Genomic DNA, 3,594 nt, shown 5'->3' on the forward strand with positions numbered 1-3,594 from the left:
AAGGTTCTATGTAATAGAATCTAATGATTCAGTACTGACCGTTATCGAGCCACAAGATGCAAGTTTTGATGAGATTCATTTTTAATCGATTCAAAGTCCTAAGGATTTGACTTTTGGCACTAATAAAGTGAAAAATCCAGAAAGTCAAGATGGTGTTGATGCACCAGAAACACAAGAGCTAAGTAGAAGCAAAATAGGCCGAATTACGAAAGATTTTGGTTCCGACTTCCAACTCTATTTGGTGGAAGGTTCAATGGATAAAATTAGTCTTGAATACTCATATTGTTATAGTAGTAAGGATTATACTAAGACATATCAAGTGGCCATGGATTCTTGAGATGTCGTCTTTTGGAATGAAGCGAGTGATGATGAAATGTCATCAATTCTTGAGAGAAACACGTGGGTGTTGTCTGATTTGCCTCAAGGTTCTAAACCACTTGGTTGCAAATGGATATTCAAAAATAAAATGAATGTAAATGGGACTATTTATAAGTTCAAATCCCAGTTGGTCATTCAAGGTTTTAGGCAAAAACCTGATGTTGACTATTTACGTATGCCTCGGTTGTACGTATTTCTACTATTAGATTGTTGATTGCATTGGAAAGTATCCACAATATGATTATCCATCAAATGGATGTTAAAATAACATTTTTAAATGGTGAACTTGATGAAGAAGTTTACATGAAACAACCTGAAGGTTTCGTTATGCCCGGTAAAAAGCATATGGTATGTTAATTGGTAAAATATTTGTATGGGTTGAAACAAGATCCCAAACAATGGAATCAGAAGTTTGATGAGGTTATTTTGTCCTCTGGTTTCAAGTTAAACCAATGTGACAAATGTGTTTATAGAAGATTCAATGATGCTACTGGTGTAGGAGTGATCATTCGCTTGTATGTAGATGACATGTTGATTTTTGGTACTGACCAAGATCAATAGATGAAACAAAGCAATTATTGTCATCTAAATTCTCTATGAAAGACTTAGGAGAGGCTGATGTAATTCTTGGTATAAGGATTAAGAGGGCGAATAATGATTAGTAATGACTTAAAGTCATTATGTTGAGAAAATTCTCAAACAGTTTAATTTAGTGATTGTTTTGCTGTGAGCACTCATATAGATTCAAGTGTGAAATTAATGCCTAACACTGGTATTCCTATTTCACAATTAGAATACTCTAAGGATATTGGTAGCTTGATGTATACAATGACAAGTATCAGGCCTGATATTGCATATGTTGTGGGAAAGTTGAGCATATACACTAGCAATCTTAGTGTTCAACATTGGCAAGTAGTTAATAGAGTTTTTAAGTATCTCAAGGGAACCATGGATTATGGGTTGAGTTACTTGGGAATTTATTTGGTATTAGAAGGTCATTTAGATGCAAGTTGGATAACCAGTATGGAGGACCATTCCTCAACAACTGGTTGGGTGTTCTTGCTTGGGGGAGGTTCCATTTCTTGGGCTTCCAAGAAGCAATCTAGCATTACAAACTCAACAATGGAATCTGAGTTTGTTGCGTTAGTTGCTGCTGGTAAAAAGAAGAATGGCTAAGAAATTTATTCTATGAAATTCCTCTGTGGTCAAAGTCGATAACACCCATCTCTATCCTTTTTGATAATGTAGCCGACTTGGCTAAGGCTTATAGCCAGGTCTATAATGGCAAGTCTAGACACTTAGGTGTTAGACATAGTATGATTAGAGAACTAATCATGACTGGTGACATTTCGGTAAATTTTGTGAAATTGAAACAAAATTTGGCAGATCATTTGACTATAGGTCTGACAATAGACTTAGTGCACGAGTCTATTATTGCGATTGGATTAAAGTCCAATTAATTATGTAACGGTGAGACACCCAATTCCCTTCTAATATGACATTAAGAGTTGAGTTCAATGGGGAAAGCTCACACTTATAGATTGGAACACATAAAGTATACATCCTAGGTATGTGTTCGGTTCTGTAAGTTGACCAAGTTAAAGTTTAACTTCTTAGCAATTCCTTTGATAAAATATATGTGCAGATACATGAAGTAATAGAGTTACCTACATGATTGTGAAGTGTAGCCTCATTTCAAGATGTTGGGGACTTGGCCATTATACAGTCATGAGAGGATTAGGACACATAGTTTTGTAATAGTGTGAAGTTGTATTTCGCTAGAAAATTCAATAAACTAGTATATATTTTACTTTCAAGTATTCAGTTGGGTTGAAGGGTTTAATTCTTAGAACATCCTGATTATTGAGTATTTGGATTGTTTGATACGAAGATGAGAATTCAATCGTTTCGAAATTTTCATTTATGTGCTGGTTTGGTTTGTTTAGATAATTTGATGTTAGTTCGTGGGTTACACTAAAATGGGGGAGGATTGTTGGTGATTTTAATGTCACCTGACATTTTTTGTAATTGGAATTGACATGTGAGCTAAGGGGGTTATAATTTGGACTCTATATTATATGTATGGTGATTACGGAGGGCATGCATATATAAGATCGAATTATAAGTTGGAACGACAAAATACGTAGGTCAAGGGGGCGTCCCCTTGCAGAGTCTAAAGGGCAGCACCCCTAGCATGGTCTAAGGAGAAAAGCCCCTGGCGGTGGTCCCACTGGGGGTCGAGGGGGAGCGCCCCCGCGAGATTTGGGGCAACGCCCCAAAAGTTATTCAGAAATTTGATTTAGTCTCATTATGGAAAAACCGAATTTTAGTGGGTGATTATGGTAAGATTGAGAAATCTTGTCAGTTTTGGAAACCATTGATTAAGCTATTAATTTCAAGATTTCCCTAACTAATTTATAAGATTAAACCATAATCTGTCATGCATATATACAACTCCTCTTTTGAGCCGTATACAAAACCTTTATTATTTCTTCTTCTTCTTGAATAAACTCATGAATCTCTGGAGATTTGGCTTGTGTTTCTATGCTTAGATACACAAGTGTCCTTTTGGATTATCCTAGATTGGATTTCCTGTAACCTAGGCATAGGGTGGAAATATCAGTTCGGAAAGTGAGCTTACATGATCCATCATGAGTCCGGTTCTCCACTATCACCCTACTAGTATTCTACTCCCTAATAAGAAACATTAAAACTAAGATGAATCAACCACTTTTAGATAGAATCTATTATAGCAATCAACTTTCTAGAAAGCTTATTAACCATAATTTATGCACCAAGGAAGATTTGTTAATACTTTAGCACCAATATGAAAACACTTATGATAACACTGATGCAAATAAGTCATCAACAAGCACATTTTTAGAGGCTTTTAGAGAGTAGATAATTCTTAAATTTTTTAGAAAGCAACCGATTATACAAATGTAGTCGAGCAACCGCACCCTTCAAAGCAAGAAAACGACTGGGTACTCTAAGGACGATCGTGAAAATCAAAACCAATATAGCAAAATAAATAGATCAGGTGTTGGTGAAAATGTGTCTTGAGAAACAAAATAAGGATTCAACTTTCATTGAAAACAAAATAAATAATTCATGAATAATATAATGACTATGTTATGTTTGTCGTTCTACAAAAGAGTTAACAAGATTTACTTGTTTTATGATAAATATGAATGGCTATACATATATCATAAGGTA

The 3,594-nt window shown here is 35.1% G+C and overlaps 1 pseudogene; it reads left to right on the forward strand.

Moving 5' to 3' along the window:
- Window positions 1-1,137: 1,137 nt before the first annotated feature.
- LOC145104387 (secreted RxLR effector protein 161 pseudogene) lies at window positions 1,138-1,554 on the forward strand (annotated as a pseudogene).
- The last annotated feature ends 2,040 nt before the right edge of the window (window positions 1,555-3,594 follow it).

Source organism: Lactuca virosa, chromosome 4 (genome assembly GCF_052849685.1).
Source record: "Lactuca virosa cultivar CGN04683 chromosome 4, Lactuca_virosa_CGN04683_v6, whole genome shotgun sequence".
NCBI classification, from domain to species: Eukaryota; Viridiplantae; Streptophyta; class Magnoliopsida; order Asterales; family Asteraceae; genus Lactuca; species Lactuca virosa.